Consider the following 16,403-nt stretch of genomic DNA (forward strand, 5'->3'; position numbering starts at 1 on the left):
TGCTGGGAAACAGGCCTGAGCAGGCCAATAGAATGATAGATTTTTTGAACAGACAAACAAAGGAGGAACTGGCAGCCATCAACATTATTAACAGAACAGAGGCTGTCCTTACAGCTAAAAAGGTACTGACTCTCAGGAATTATGTACAAACTGTGGAGAGGAAATGCTATGAAATACAGGCTGAGGTGGATGAGTACAAACTCAAAATGGGAGCACTGCAAGCAAAGGGACTGCCCAGCCTACTAAACAGCACAGGAAGACTGCTCCCCCGTGAGCAATATGCCAACAGGATGACAACCTTTGTTGAAAATCAAATTACTGCATCTGGCAGCACTTCTGAGGAAGCAGGACCTCCAACAGGGCAGGGCCTTCTGGACAAACTTGAAAATATGTTTTTTATTGAGAATGAAATCCACCACCTTTTTGAGGTTCCTCCAAGTTTTTATAGATATACAGAGGCAGATGAAACTTTGGTGAAGATTCGAAGACACCAAATGCCCAAGGAGGATTGGTGGCAAGCAATGCTTCAAATTTTGCCGCAATAGCCTCAGTTGCTCGGTCCCAGTCAGCTACAACTCAGCAAAAGGCAAACAGCAGAATAAAGACAGCATTTAAGGCAGCCGAAAGGTGACTCGGCATATAGACAACGACAGCAAGCCAAGAGATAAATACGCAATTTTTGGGCAGCGCATCCTCAGCCGACTCCAACAGCCACAAAGTCAACATCTTCTGACCATTTTGGACAGCTAAGGCACTGAAAAGTTACTACAACATTTACTCCCTCAGCTACAATGCTCCAGGAGTTAGCATAACATTAATGAAGCATTTACTCATCAGCTAGATATTTTCTTATGTAAATTATGTATATATACCTCCCCTGGCAACGTATAAGGGGTTGGTGATTTTCATTCTGAGGCAAATGTATTGTATATTTTCAGATTATCTAATGCAAAAGGCTGGAAAGGCTCAGTGATTTCCTGAATGTTTGATGTCTTGGTGATGCTATGCGTGCTGTTGCAGAATTCCTGTACTGTCTGATGGAACAATAAGTTTTTCTCAATCTATGTTATGTCTTCTTATGTTTATTAAATCATACACATATCTCACTAATCTAGCAGTAGAGAAAAGGAATAGTACAGGATATGTTTGGTTACACCTTGTGCTCAATCTTTATTGCTGAAAATGTTTTCTTCAAATTGATCATGAACATGAATTCTTAATTGCTCATGTTTCCATTAAATTCTATAAATATGAATGTTATATAGAAATTCTTCACTGCTTCTAAATAATATTCTCACTGTTTCCCCATACCAGTTTGTTGAAAGATTCTTAATTTCCTTTCATAGCCTAGTTACATCATACTTAATCACAGTTTCAAAGCATTGTTCCTCAGACACTTATCTGGCTCTGCAGCATCACTACTGTATCAACACAGCATATCAAACAAATAAAGCACCACTGACTCCATGCCCAATGGCCTAGAACACCCTGGTAAGCACATATATATCTTGACTGAAGTCATCATCCAGCAAATCCCAAAACAAAATCTTGAGCACCATAACTAGCCTAAAATATTATACAAACAAAGTTAAAACATAAAGAGAGAGCCCTCTCTGGTCATAGGTAGGCTAGAACCTGTGACCCAAAGATTGGTTAGTGGTTACCTCGGCCGTATTCCCTTGGGAGTCAAAGGGAACAACCTGAGTGATAACAGGACTTAACTCAGTTAACTGAGCTAACTAATTACAACTCAAAGTACAACTCATCCTGATCTCCTTAATTAAGGGATAACTTCCTCAATCAAATGGATAACTGTTGCATGTCTTCACATAGACTTCATGTTTGATTTTCTCTAACTAATTAGCTCAAGATGAATTAATTAAATTTTTTACAAATAGCTGTTGAGATCAAATTCGAATTTTAATTCTCAATTTTAACTTAGGGACTAAATAAAATTGGAATGTATCCCGAAATGCTATCTATAACAATGCTATTTTTAGCATTTCTATTTTTATTATTTCTTGTTGCTATTTTCAACATTGACCCCATGTTGACGGTGCTGGACCTGCCACCAAAGGGGATCTCCTCGATATGAAGTCCCAACTAGACCTCACACCATTTGGTGTAGGAATCACATCTGGTATGATGGCCCAGTTTCCATTTAATTAGAGATCTACCTTGACCCTAGTTGTCAACACATGAGATTGCTACGCTAATATCTCCAAATAGCAAGGTACGTGTGCCTAGTGAGTGCATGATGTAACTATGTCAAGGTTCTCTTACTACAAAATGGGAGAATAAAGTAAGCCTTTAAGTGAGAGGTAGTAGTACCACCCAGGAAGAGACACACGTGAACCAGAAAGGTCTGTTTAGCACCCAGTAGAATATTCCACAACGGATGCGGCAGTCATTAAAACTGAGGTGAATAGGACAACACGTATGCCACCTAGCAGAGTAGTCCACACGGATGTAACAGTTGTTATAATAATAATAAAAAGGATGGTCTATCGAGTATCCTGCAGAGTAGTCCACAAGGATGTGACAACGGTGATAGACAATACACAAAGTTGGTCTGTCTAGTATCCTATAGAGTAGTCGACAGGGATGAGACAACGGTGATAATAAATACAACACATCTTCAAAAATGTAAGTACTAAAACAACCAAAGTAGTTCAACTATCTTTGTATAGGTTAAGAAAACATGCATTAGAGTAGTCTTAAAAACATCTACAAAATATGCGTGAAAATGTGTTGGCATTAACAGGCTTATGAATTAAGCAAAAGTCCCAAGACACATTTGTACACCATACATCACTAGTCCCAGTAGTGGGACATTAGAGCCACTCCTCACTCCTCAAAGAAAAAACTACAGACTCTCAAGGTGATGTGGGAGGAGCCAAGGTAAAAAGTCTTTTCTCATACAATGGGAGGGGTATATATAGCCAAGGGTGATGCTTGACCCTTGTGACTCTTGGACTACCCTCATGATTGTTCAACTTCCCATGAATTTTAAATTGACATGACTCTTCGAATTCTTGTGTGTGTCCATTGGACTTCACTTTACATTACATTCAATTACAACGAATATGGCCCATAATGGTGATGTGGTTGAGACAACTTATGACACAACTCAACATGACACTGCTAACATGTACTGCCTAAATGTGGTGTCGATGTCAAGCTACTGGGTTGTTGAGTAATGGATGTACTCTTGGTGTGCATTACCTTCTCCTTTGCATGGCATAGTGTTGTAGGGTCTTCTATGGTCTTGGTCTTGCTTGATGGTTCAATGCATGTGTTCCTTTTGCTTGTTTCTTGATATGCTTGGTACATCCTTTCAACTGCAAGAAAGTGTTCTAAAATGTGCACTCCTTCTTCATCCCGTTCATCATCTTGCCATGATCTACCAGTGAACCTGTTCCTATAATTCACTCATCATCAAACGACATCAAATCTAAAACCTCCTAGTCTAGCATGATGCATTGTTCTTGTGTTCTGGGTGACAGGGAGGGAGGACAACTCACTGAGACAATGCAGAGTGAAACTTAGGCTCGAATGAGGAATTCTAGGGGGACAACTTGCACTATTAGGAAATCTGCACAGTGATCACTGGGAGACAGAATTGTACAGTGAAAATCACCAATGTCAGCTGCAAGGTGGACCCTAAGGGAGGAAACCTCTACACAGTTTTCAGAGGGAGGACAGGGCGTGGTTGTAGAGGGACTACTAGGTGGTTTTGTGCAGTTTCCAAAGGGAAGATAGAGAAGGGCTACAGAGGGATCTGCTGAGCATGATTGCAAAATTTCTAGGAATAGTGAAGGACAAGCAGCAAGGGAACTGCTAGACATGTTTGCGCTATATCTAGAGGCAGTGTAGAGAAAGGCAGCAAGGGTTAGCTAGGAATTTCTATGCAATTTCTAAGAACAATGTAGAGAAAGGCAACAAAGGCTACTTGGGCACGTCTTCACAATTTTGGGGAGTAGTGAAGACCTACGTCTCAGAGTAGTGCAGGCTTCTGGTAGGCAAGAAGGAGGGTTGATGTCTGTGCTTGAGAAATGCGCAGTGTAGTTGGACATGGTGGCAATTTCTGCGCAATTCTAGGAGGTAGACATGTTGCTCACCTTCGGGATTGCGTAGTGTAGCTGACTTGGAGGACAACCTCAAGCACTGCATAGTTTTGGGACGCATAGTAGGTTCACTGAGGGTTGAGACTGCGTAGTGCAACTTAGTCAGGGTCTAGTGGAAGGGCATTGTATGGTCGTGTATATTTTCAAGAAAATGGCTAAGTGTCGAAAGCGAGTGAACTTGTGGAGTTTTACATTGTGATCATACACTTAGTATACTTGATGGCGAGACAACATAGACCACCATGAAAACAAGAAGAAACATGCTCTTGGTGAGACTGTCTTGGAGTTGAGAGCGACAAGCACGACACTTGTGATATACCTTCGGACGACTGTGATGACACTTGTGTGATTAAGCTTACAACTCTATGTGTAAGTGCAGTGATAGTTCACATAGCGAAGACAACTCAAACACACAAAGACAAACCTTCAAGCTCACCATAACTAGATCACAAGCATGACAAAGCAATCAACATGCCGAAATACAACCACTGTTCAAATAAGAAAAAAGGTGAAATACTTCACAGGAGCTCATGGGTGAGCTCCAGTGTTTGCAACCATCAAACGAAAAGCAAGGAAGGCTCTGAAATTTGGATACAAGCCAAAATTTTGGAGGGAATCATAGTCGTTACAAGACTTGGTGACACACTGTTTGAATACCAGCTTCTCGTTTTTGGTTCATTTTTTAGCGCAGGGCCTTGGCCTTTTGGGGAGTATTGATTTGTTGTGCAGATCAGTTTTGCTTCCCCACTTCCCTCGTGGAAATACATGGTTCACCTTGTATCGACTTAGTTGAACACAACACAAGATTCAACCAAATCACATTGTTTCAAATTGGGAAGGGTAATTTGGCTTGCGAGCTTAAGATTTTTAGAGTATAGTTTTTCATCTTTCGTATTTCTCCACTACTAGTAGGCCTGGACAGCAGCCCGACGGAGTCACGTAGGAACACTAGCGTTTCTCCACTACTAGCAAGCCTAGAAAATACCCCGGTGGAGTTTCTTTCTTCACCTCTCTACACAAGAACCTTTCTCTTCTTACACCTTTGTTATTTTTGAAAGAGAACAGTGCATAGGCACTTATTTGTTTTTGGGACAGAAGAGGGATCCCAACTTATTGAGAGCAGGAGAGGTTGTTCCTTCAGAAAATCATGTAAAGACCTCTGATTTAGGTTTTCTCATTTAGATTTTCCCCTTTTCCATTTCTACTAGTTGGATAAGCTTGAACACACTAGAGCATAAAACTGAGTATAGGCATGAGGTTTCCAAAATTGGACATAGGTTCATGGTTCGACGAAAAATTTCCTTAAAGACGGATCATATTTTCCATCAAGACTTCATCGGCCAAAAGTTACAACCAAGAATAAAGAAGACGAAAATAGGATTGGCCAAGCATTGCAGTGTCACAAGACTCTTTGAACTTCAGCCACATACCCATTCAAAAACCAGAATATAGTGTAGGCACAACACTTATTCACGTATTGCAAACAAAAGGAAAACTCAACACGAAAGTAAAAAACAAAATGAGAGGAAAGGAGTACACAACAATCAAATAAATATAGAAGACAAGAAAAAGAAAAGGGCAAAGAAAACAGGATGTAAAACTTGAATATGAAAACCATGATGGACTACGAGTGCAATATGAGTGCAAGGAAGGGAAAACTTAGATGCAACTAATCCTACTCCTATCCTAATAGTTAAATGATTGAGGTTATGTGAAATGAAATTTCTAGTGTAATCGCTTTCGACCTGCATCCACAAAGATAGAAACGATTAAAACATAAAAAAAAAAGTAGTGTGCAATAGAAAATATAAAAACTTGAACAAGTTGTACATGAAAAGGAAGGTATTTCTTGTGGTTAGAAAGATGTGTCAAAACCACCCAATACACATGATTACCTTTTTTATGGATACCCTTTCTAAGAAAACCTCAAAAACTTCTTGTGGGTGCATCTTCATCTGCACCAAGTTTCTCAAAAAGAAGGAGGAAGGATTAAAGCTTGTTACCTATAACATGGTTTGCCAAGTAAGATTGTTACAACCATTCAATGATTGGATCATAAAATTCATGATGGCTGTTTGGAAAGCTTCGTGATCTTTGAAAATACAGATTTCTGATTAGAGAGACAGGATCATGATGGGAATCTTGTAAGGAAGAATAAATTTGATCATTCTCAATAGTCATGCCAAGACAATGAGGACCTGCCATAACCATCAGCGTAGGCTGAAGTCCCTCACCTACTTGACAGAAATTTGAGGAGAAAGAAGCTAAAAAATGAAGATCAGAGAGAACGAAGCAACTATCATTAGATGTGTTGTTGGGAACATGATAAGTTGAATGATTGTTACCCAAGATAGAGGAATGATCAGATGATCTGGTTGAAATTTCCAATTCCCAGTTTGAAATAAACAAAGAAAAATCCATTTGAACAATCTTGCAAACGATATTAATAATAGAACCAAGTTCGTTGTGAGCTAGACATGACGAACCACCTTCATGCAACTGGTGAGAAATTGTGCAGGCATCATGGCCATCACAAGAATTTAAAAGAGATGCCAGCATTATGAACGCGGGAAATTAGTTGGGGAGAGAAACTTGATTCATGTGATAGCTCGTGCGTGCATCATCACACATGGGGATTGCTGGTGTGATGAGTGGGAAGATTCGCAGTACAAGATTCACAAGAAGACTGAGGAGTTGATCATGAGAGGGAAAATTCGATAAGTATGATTACGGGAAAAGACAGTCTTTGAGATGATTGACTTCACAATTCCATGATTTCATGAGAGACAAACATTCCCAACCCGAGTTTGATGTAAGAGATGTGCATGAAGATGGATGTGCTGTAACAGATTCATGGATTCAGTCATAAGTAAAATTTTGAAAATTTGAAAGATCACACCCGGAATACCAAACATTTTTTACATGGGGATCCACACTAAATGAAACCATGCAGATAGACATTTTATGCGTGAGAAACTAAATCTGATTTAATTCGGGGGGCTTACTAGATTCGTGAGGTCTTGACATAACCATCAATGAACATTGAAGTGCCTCGACTCCCTATTACGTCCTAAACTTTCTAGAATTGTAGAATCATATTTTAAAGAATGAACTAGATCAAGCATGTCTTGAGGATGCCTGTTGTTGCTGATTTCAAAAGTACTCTCAATATGGCAGCCATCTCTGTCACAGCTTTCACAAGAATTTTCAGCTTCAACAAGCTGACCTGAAGAGTTGTCTTCATGAAAGAGAGGAGATGAAGGGGAATGGGAAGTATGCTCTGTGATTAGACTATTTTCAAACTCATCATGGACAACCTCCCTTCCTTGTGTCAATTCAAGAGATAACTCATCCGATGAAGAAATAAAAGAACGTGGAGCATCTCCAATGCATGTGGATGCATTATGAATGGCAGGACAGACGGGAAATCTAGGTGAAGAGGAAGTTTCAATATGGACATCTTCTTTGACAGGAGCACATGCTAGATCAAATTTAGAGTCTTGATGAGAAAACAGAAGATCACATGACGTGCTTGGGCATTCATCACTGCATATGGAAGCATGGGAGTGATGACCGTCCAAGACTGGGGTTGATCGAAAGAATTAATTGTACAGGATGTTCGAGCGAGATTAGCAGATTGATAATAGTTCAAAAATGGAAGCTCATTGTTTTGATGTGCACAATTTTGAAACAGAGAAGGAATATTGATAGTGTCCTCACCTTTCTGCTCCTCTACCTATGTAATGTGACTGCCTTGTGCCTGATCGCAATTTGAGCCAAGAGCTTGAGAATCAAAAGAATGTGAACAATTGGCTATTGAAGTGGATTGATCAAGCGAGTCATGGTACAAGGAGTCATGGCTTGTAGATGATGGAGGATGGAAAAGATGCATATCAAATTTAAGACTTGAGTTATGAACGGTGACATCCTCTTGTGGAATGGAGGAGTGAATCTTCATTGTAGGCTTTCTGAGCCATTCTGGAATTTCTTCCATTGAAGTAGGAGACTGATGAGAAGATGGGTTGGGGACATGTTGCACAAATTTCTCAGCTTTGAAATCACCGCAAGGGGGCACCCACATCGAGATTGTAAAGTGAGGAGGACAAGGAAAGCAAGGTGTTGGGCTCCTCCTCTGCAATGTGAGGTGCCTCATGATCCACAAGGTTTGGGGAGGAAGGGAAATCAGAAGGTTCACCATATTGAGAACTATGAACCAAGTGTTTAAACTCTTCTCTCAAGAAGTCAAAGCTCACAAGTTGTTCAGAAATTTCGTAACAGGGGTGAAGGAGTGATTAGCAAAGTCCTCAACTGATTTGTCGAGCTAAACTCATCAAAAGTTTTAATCATCATTTCGGCAAGCTGACCAAAATAATCAATAGAGGCAAAGGGTAATGTGTAACACTAGCGTTGAGCATGAACTTCAAATGTGAGGGTGAGTAATATAGTCCAAACATCTTCGTACTTTGTCTTGTGGCGTAGGAAAAAGTTTATAACTTGGCACACATGCGCACGAAAATATGGTTCACCCTCACCACTGAACTTTAACTTGGACATGCCATGGATAACTTCCACGAGGATGGTACATTGAAACTTTGTAGAAAGACATCTCGGGATTATGATGTCAGGAAGAGCCATTTTTTAATAAGATATTCAAACCAGACTCTATGGGCACAACCTGTCGTCTGGCCCTCCTTCTAGTGCAATTTTGTTGATGATGTTGGACCCACCAACAAAGGGGATCTCCCCAATATGAAGTCCAAACTAGACCTCACACCGTTTGGTGTATGAGTCCCATTCAGTATGATGGTCTTTCCATTTAATTAGATATCTAACTTCACCCTAGTTGTTAGCACATGAGAGTGTTACGCTGGTATCTCCAAACAACAAGGTACGTGTGCCTGGTGAGTGCGTAATGTAACTATGTCAAGGTTCTCTTAATACAAAAGGGGAGAGTAAAGTGAGCCTCTAAGTGAGAGGTAGTAGTACCACCCAGGAAGAGACACATGTGAACCAAAAAGGTATTTCTAGCACCTAGCGGAATAGTCCACAGCAGATTCGATAGTCGTTAAAACCGAGGTGAAGGGGACAACACATACACCACCCAACAGAGTAGTCCACATGGATGTGACAGTCATTATAATCAGAAAACAAAGGTGGCCTGTTGAGTATCCCGTGGAGTAGTCCACAAGGATGTGACAACAATGATATCCAATACACAAAGGTGGTATGTTTGGTATCATGCAGAGTACTCCAAAGGGATGAGATAGCGGTGATAAGAAATACATCACTTCTTCAACAATGTAAGTACTAAAATAACCAAAGTAGTTCAACTATATTAGTACAGGTTAAGAAAACATGCATTACAAATGTTTAAAGAGTAGTCTTACAAACATCTACAAAACATGTGTGAAAATGTGCTGGCCTTAACATGCTTCTAAATTAAGCAAAAGTTCCAAGACACATATGTACACCATACATCACTAGTCCCAATAGTGGGACATTGAAGCCACTCCTTGCTCCTAAAAGAACAAACTATAGACTCTCAAGGCTATGTGGGAGGAGGCAAGGTGAAAAGTCCTTGCTCATACAATGGGAGGGGTATATATAGCCAAGGGTGATGCTTGACCCTTGTGACTCTTGGACTACCTTCATGACCGTTCAACTTCCAATGGATTTTCAACTGACATGAATCTTTGAATTCTTGTGTGCATCCATTGGACTTCACTTTACATTACATTCAGTTACAACAGATATGGCCCATAATGGTGATGTGGCTAAGACATCTCATGCCACAACTCGACATGATACTGCTAACATGTACTGGCTGACTGTGGTGTCCATGTCAAGTTGTTGTGCTACTGAGTGATGGATGTACTCTTGGAGTGCTTTGCCTTCTCCTCTGCATGGCATAGTGATGCAGGGTCTTCAATGGTCTTGGTATTGCTTAATGGTTCAATGCATGTGTTCCTTTTTCTTGTTGCTTGATATGCTTGGTACATTTTCCAACTGCATGCAAGTCTTCTAGCATGTGTGCTCCTTCTTCATCTCGTTTGTCATCTCTCCATGATCTACCAGTTTACCTGCTCCTCCAATTCACGCATGTCAGGATGAAATCAAATATATAACCTCCTAGTCTAGCTTGATGCATTGTTCTCTTGTTCCGGGTGATAAGGAGGGAGGACAACTCATTGAGACAGTGTAGAGCACAGCTAAGGTTACAATGAGGAATTCTAGGAGGACAACCTGCATTGTCAGGAAAACTATGCAGTGATCATTAGGAGACAAATTTGTGCAGTGAAAGTCTATAGTGTCAGTTGTAAGGTGGGACCTTGAGGGAGGACACCTCTCGCAATTTTCAGAGGGAGGACAAAGCGGGGCTACAAAGGGATTTTTGGGCAATTCTGCTTAGTTTCCAAAGGGAAGACATAGTAGGGCTGTAGAGGGACCTGCTAATCACGACTGTGCAATTTCTAGCAACAATGCAGGACAGGTAGCAGGGGAACTGCTAGACATGTTTGCGCAATTTTTGGAGGCAATGTAGAGAAGGCCAGAAAGGGTCAGCTGGATATTTCTATGCAATTTCTTAGAACACTGTAGAGCAAGGAAACAAAGGAAAAAAATGGGCATGTTTGTTCAGTTTTGGGGAGTAGTGCAGACCTAGGTCTCAGAGAAGTGCAGGATTCTAGCAGGCAAGAAGGAGGGTTGATGACTGTGCTTGAGAAATGTGTAGTTCACTTGAACATGGAGGAAACTTCTACACAATTCTGGGAGGCAGACAGGTTGCTCACCTCCAAGATTTCCCAGTGTAGTTGATCTGGAGGACAACCTCAAGCACTGCACAATTTCGAGCAGAAGTGCAGGGTCACTGAGGGTTGAGACTGTGCAGTGCAACTCAATTGGTGTCCAGTGGAAGGGGGTTGTCTGGTCAAGAAGATTTTCAGGAAAATGGTTGTATAGAAAGAAAGTGAACTTGTGTAGACTTACATTGTGATCATACACATAACATACTTGACGGCGAGACAACATAGACTACCATGACAACAAGACAAAACATGCCCTCGGTGAGACTATCTTGGATTTGAGAGCGACAAGAGCGACATTTGTGATAGACCTTCAGATGACCGTTACGACACTTGCACGATAGTGATTACAACTTTTTATATGAGTGTGATAGGTGTTCACATAGCGAAGAAAACTCAAACACACAAATACAAACCTTCAAACTCATCATAACTAGACCGCAAGCATGATAAAACAATCAACCTGCCAAAAGATAACCGCCAGTCAATCAAGCAAAAAGGTGAAAATACTTCACAAGAGGTCATGGGGTGAGCTCGAGTGTTTGCGACCATCAAAGGAAAAATCAAGGAAGGCTCCAAAATATCCCCTTAGAAAGGGCTCATTTTATTAGAATAAGCCATCATGGTTGTGAGGTTAGGTTGGGTGGTCATACACTCAAATATTGAAATGATGTCCCATCTCTTGAGAGGTGATGGATTCCCTAAATTCAAAGTTTAATGAGAACATCTCAACTCCCAAATCATAGGCATATTATAAATTTTAGAGCCACTACAATGAAGGGAATTACATACTAATTAGAGGAAATATTCATGACAAGGTGTAGGGAAACAAGATATAATAGCATGATATAAAATTATTCCAAGTGCCCACTCAAGTACGTTTTGCCCAATGTGGCAAATAATGGCATGTATCAATTATGTGCATGCAAACCAAGAATGTATGCAAGCTAGTCTACATCAAGAGTAGTCTTGTTGAATTATACGTTAAGGGAACTCTTAATGTCCTATACATATGTGATTAATTCATTTTAAATATATACAAAGGTATTTGTTTTGGACATATGTTGGTGGCAAGTTGAATAGATTTGGGTGTACTTTATTCAAATTTAAGTAATTTTTGGTGTAAATTGGTTGGGAAACTTGATTGTTTTATTATATTGAAAGATAATTGCAATAGTAAATTATTAGAGGGATATTTACTTAAGTCCATGTTATTGAATTTCTATTTTCATGATATTCTTTGTGGGACTATAAAATCTGGATAAAAAATGAAGCTATTAACCATGTTACTTGGTGAGTCATTCTCATAAGGAATGGATTTTTCTAGATGGCTATGAACCCCTCCTTTTGGATATTGTTGTGGTGATAATGGGTTAGTTTTGAATTCTGCATGTCCTTGGTTAGACCTCATAAATTAGGTAATTTGGGTCCTTATGTAGACATCTTATTAATGTTACTCTATAGTGTGCCTTAGTTTGTGTGTGAATTGTATTATCTATCGAGCTTGGTCATGCAAATATCTTACATAATGAAGGTTAGGTCAACTTTTATGTGAACATAGTGATGAAAGTAGGTATATGATTTCTAAAGTGCCGTGGATATTCCAATAGTATAGTTCATCACAACAAATCTGATAAAATTACTGAATTTTTTATTGTTGATTTCTCCTTAGATTCCAAATTCTTTAGTTAGCTAATTATATGCATGATTATTTAAATTAGTTGAAATGAGAGAAATAGAAAACTTATATGAATTCACACAACAACCAAAATAGAAACAAATATTTTCCATGGGGAACTCTTACAGGACAAAACCCAACTAGAAGGTGGGGCTACTCCGCTCTATTTTCTCTGGTATGGAAAATGTGCAAGTATGAAGAAATAGTGTTTATGTAGTTATGTAAGCCTCGTTGCCTATATATATGTTACAAAATATCAACCCACTATGTTTTTCTCATTAACTTACCACTCCTAGTTGTTTTTCTCAATTATGGAACAAAATACAATCACATATAATGAAACCCCTACTCCTCTTTGTGGCTCATTTTTTAACATAGCTCGATAGTAAACTACAAGTAAGTTTTGAATCCTTCAATCCTGAACTAGAGTTATAGGCTTAAACCTTATATATTCTTCTTCAAAGTATACAAATGGATAGTTACATATGCATGAGTGATGGGGGCCAATGTGGCATCCAATTGTACCATGGTTACCAACACGGTAGGTCAAATTATGTGATACATAAATTTTGCACATTAACTTTGTTTGACATGATTATTACATCATTAGAAAGGTATCTTAGTGTGGAACAATATGAGGGGTCTATCCTAAGAGATAATTTTTTTGACCCCAAAAAACTTTGTTAAGTGCATCAAAATGGGCTCAAAAGGTCTTAGACCCCAATTCTCCAAACTTGTACCTGTCGGTAAAAGTGATCATGCAAGTTGAATCCTCTAGTTTTTCTAGTCTGAAAGCATCAAGGTGAATGGAAAATAATATAAGGATCCAATATATATCATACCTCCACATTTTGGGAGTATTTTGGTGCCCAAAAGATTAATTGAAGAAGGTGATAAAAAATATCCTCTACCTTCTCTTTAGAGTACCATTTTTATTTGGCCAGAAATTGTCCTTTCAACGCAATTTTCCAAATGCCATGTTGCCCTTGTCTTGTAGTTCTAGAATCCCATTACAAAAATGTATTATATGCTAACTTTGCTTGAGCATCTAGTTCTATGTCTTGTAATTCTCCCTCCCACCCCCTCAAACCATCTTGGGATGATGAGATTTGTTATTTTTAATTAACTTGATCTCCATGGTATCAATATGAATATGGGGTTAACAAATCCTCCTTCTCCAAAGCATGGTAAATTAATGTATGATATCACCAACATATTCAACTCATTGAGAGAATTCTGATGATATAAAATTTATCTCAATTTGACTCCAAAATCAAAATATATACTCGTTCAAAGTTCAACCAATCACATGGTGCCCCATTAACATCAAACTACCACATGGAGTCCCCATAGACTCAGGTTCACAAGTTCTGGTAGACCTAATCCTATAGTGATAGTTAGTGTTTTAATGCATTTGGCCCAATGTGATTTAGGGTCAACGATGATTTAATGTGTTTGACTTGATGATCATTGAAGATGACACATATAATAAATCAACACCATCATAGCCTTGGTTTAGGTTAATTATGATGGATATGTACATGACCTATTAATGCAAGGGCATCTCTTGTTTTGGGAAATCCTTAAGAAAAAATATTGAATTTCTGCAATCGTAGTTAGAGTTCAATAAGGAGGGTTGAAACTCCATTTTCCATGTCACGTGTAATTCATTTTGTAATAGGATGAAACACATATTGTAATGCATGTTAGAACTCCATGTTAGCATTTCCATTTCACACAATGATATCCTCCAGCTGTTATGTGATTAGGTCATGTCACAATCACGTGCAGGTGAAAGAATGAACATTCATTGTTGAAGTTGAAACACCAAGGCCGTGAGGAGGAGGTGAAGTAGTTGTGATAGTTTGGGGACCGTTTTGGTCACAAATTCTTGGAAGAGTGTGTAACTAACCAAGAGCAGTTGAATCGATTTAGCTAGATCGGAGGAAGGGAAAAATAGGGCATCTTGTGATGGAAGTAGGATTGGGGGGAGTGTTTCGACTGCTGGAACTGTGTACAAAAGCAAGACTGAGTTGGGTTGAATGAATTCATGTTATGGAAACTTAGTATCAATTCTCCATGCATCCATGACTGTAATAGTGATTTGATATTTAAATGTTTCATTGTTGTCATAGTAAGAGTGTAATCCTGTGCAATGTTAATAAACATGTGTTGAATCCTTTGTCTGTTGTATGGAATTATTGGTCTGCATTGAGTTTATTCTTTGTTTTAGTTATGAGTTTTGTTGTGTACTTAGTTAGCTAAGCACAAGGTTGTAACTACTAGTGAGTTGTGGCCCGTAGCTACTGCATCAAGTGGTATCAAAGAAAAATTTTGGTCTAGTTGTTATGTGTGTTCTTGTGGTACGTTGGGAATACCCTAAAGCTTGGTGGTGTATCAACATTTGAAGTGTTGTAGTGCAAGTGTGTATCAAATTTTTGATTGAACTGTGGATGGTAGTTAGGATTAAAATTACCAAGGTACTTGTGAATATGTCACCAAGAAGGAGAGGAGCAACACGTGGAGGTGCTAGAAACTTAGATTTGGAAGATCTACTTATAAGAATAGAGGAGTTGGAATGCAGAGGAGGTGGGGATTCTGAAGAAGCTTCTGAAATGGAAGATGAATTTGAATTTGGACCAGATGATGATAATGTAGACCCAACCCTATGGTTATTATCGTACTTGAATAGTCGAGGTAGTGTGAAGGTCGAAGTGTCATGCTATGATGGAAGCTTGAAGGCCAAAACTCTCATATACTGGATTGGAGATCTTGAGAGGTATTTTGAATATGAAAATGTTCGGGACCCTAACAAAGTTCATTTCGTAGTCACGAAGATTAAAGGACATGTATCCTTTTGGTGGGACATGTTGTAGAGAGATATGAGTGATCATGGGTTAGAAAGAATCAAAACTTGGAATAAAATGGTGAGCAAGGTAAAGGAGAAATTTTTTCCTGCAAATTACCAACATAACTTATGTAAGCAAGTGCATAATTTGAGGCAGAAGGAAGTGTCTATGTGTGAGTATACTAAGGACTTCTTCCTATTGTCACTTTAGTCTATTATTAAAGAGCCAGAGTATCAACATGTGTCTAGATATGTTAATGTATTGAAGTATTCGATCCAAGATTAAATGAGCACACATTCTTTTCGAACTGTGGATGAGGCTTACCAAATCGCCTTAAACGTTGAGGAAGAAGTTGGAAGAAAACATCAGCATAAAATTAGAGGAAAAGGCATGCGAGGAAGAGGAAGAGAAAACCCTACCAAAGCTAATTATAAGGAAGGGGACACTTCAAGTAACCAAATCACCAGGGAAGTGGAACTGGTAGAGGTAGAGGTTTTGGTAGAATTAGAGGCAAGTTTGTAATCACATGTTATAGGTGTGGTGTTGAAGGTCACAAAGCATCAGAATGCCTAAACAAACAAGGTGTAAAAATAAATGATGTTAGGACATAGATGACTATGACATATGAGGAATCAGTGTTTGTAGAAAATGTGGTTTTTCTTCCACGGGAGGAAGGTGAAAATATGATGTTTTGGAGAATATGGTTGAGGTTGGAACAAAAGCTTGCAGTAGATCCTGGACAATGAAAGAAAGTTTTCAAATCCAAGTGAAAGGTAAGTGTTGTAAGTTGATCATTGATGGAGGGAGTACCGAGAATTTGGTTTCCACCGAGGTTAAAAATAAAATAAAATTTAAATTTGAACCACATCCTAACCCATACAAAGTTTCGTGGTTACAAAGGATCAACAAGTGACTGTGACAGAACAATGTCTCTTGAGTTTTTAGATTG

At 39.1% G+C, this 16,403-nt stretch overlaps 1 pseudogene; it reads left to right on the plus strand.

Annotated features, from left to right (window-relative positions):
- Positions 1-15,097: 15,097 nt before the first annotated feature.
- The window catches only part of LOC149180181 (ABC transporter C family member 9 pseudogene), a 66,947-nt pseudogene continuing 65,641 nt past the window's right edge, over positions 15,098-16,403 (plus strand).

The sequence above is a fragment of the Pinus tabuliformis genome, chromosome 3_2 (assembly GCF_031772625.1).
Source record: "Pinus tabuliformis cultivar Carrire ecotype Pingquan chromosome 3_2, CPIR1, whole genome shotgun sequence".
Taxonomy (NCBI): Eukaryota; Viridiplantae; Streptophyta; class Pinopsida; order Pinales; family Pinaceae; genus Pinus; species Pinus tabuliformis.